The sequence below is a fragment of the Penaeus japonicus genome, unplaced genomic scaffold, assembly GCF_977035675.1.
Source record: "Penaeus japonicus unplaced genomic scaffold, GWHDUDI00000001_assembly GWHDUDI00000025, whole genome shotgun sequence".
NCBI lineage: Eukaryota > Metazoa > Arthropoda > Malacostraca > Decapoda > Penaeidae > Penaeus > Penaeus japonicus.
The window spans coordinates 18655722-18657046 of record NW_028234427.1 but is presented as its reverse complement, the minus strand read 5'-3'; positions in this window follow the sequence as shown (position 1 = coordinate 18657046).

Sequence of the window (1325 nt, the reverse complement as noted above, 5' to 3'; positions counted from 1 at the left end):
GAGAGAGAAAGAGAGCGGGATGAGTGAGAGAAGAGGGCAAGAAAGAGGAGAGGAGGGATGGAAGAGAGAAAGAGAGAGAGAGAGAGAGAAAGAGAGAAGGCGAGGGGGGGGGGGGAGGAGAGCGTAGAGTAGATGAGAGAGAGAGGAGAGAGAGAGCGAGAAGAGTGGAGTGTCTAAAGAGAGAGAGAGAGAGAGAGAGGACGGAGAGCGGGGTGTAGAGAGAGAGAGGAGAGATCGCGCGAGAGAGAGAGAGAGAGAGAGAGAGAAGCCAGAGAGAGAGAGAGAGAGAGAGGGGAGGGCAGAGAGAGAGAGAGAGAGATGAGAGGGAGAGGAGAGAGAGAGAGCGAGAGAGAGAGTGGGGAGAGAGAGAGACAATAGAGAGAGAGAGAGAGAAGAGAGAGAGGGGGGGGAAGGAGAGAGAAAGTTAGAGACGAGAGAGAGAGAGAGAAGGACGAGAGAGGGAGAAAGAGATGAGAGAGAGAGGGAGTAAAGCCACCACTGGAGAGCAGTTGTTATAACCACTCGATGTGGTTGTGATTTGCGGTGGGATAGAGACAAGAACGCTGTTTATCACGACCTGCCATGGTCTTTATTGTGTACTTAAGCGAATGGGCTGGCACAATAAAGACCATGGCACGTGAACGTCTGTCTCTATCCCACCGCATCACAACCAGGGCATCGAGTGGTTATAACAACTGCTCTCAGTGGCGGCTTACAACTGGTGGCAGCGGTGGGATAGAGACAGACGTTCACGTGCCATGGTTTTTATTGTGGACTCTGCTTAATACAGGTTCCGGCCGTCAGGCCGGAATTCAGAGCTGTTCGCTCTGGTCTGTCTGTCTGACCTCTCTGTCCTGATCTGTCTCTCTGTGTGATCCTTACATGTCCTTAAGTACAAATCTAGAGATAGATAGAGAGAGAGAGGGAGAGAGAGAGAGAGAGAGAGAGAGAGAGAGAGAGAGAGAGAGAGAGAGAGAGAGAGAGAGAGAGAGAGAGAGAGAGAGAAAGAGAAAGAGAGAGAGAGAGAGAGAGGGAGAGAGAGGGGAGAGAGAGAGAGAGAGAGAGAGAGAGAGAGAGGGAGAGAGAGAGAAGATAGAGATAGATAGATAGATAGAGAGAGAGAGAGATAGATAGATGGATAGATGGATTGATAGATAGGTAGATAGATAGAGAGAGAGAGAAAGGAAGAGAGAGAGAAAAAAAGAGAGAGAAAGGAAGAGAGAGAGAGTGTGTGAGAATTATATATCATGCTTATATAGAATTATATATTATGCTTATATAAGATATTAATTACAGCAATAGATCCATATACAAATATAGGACTT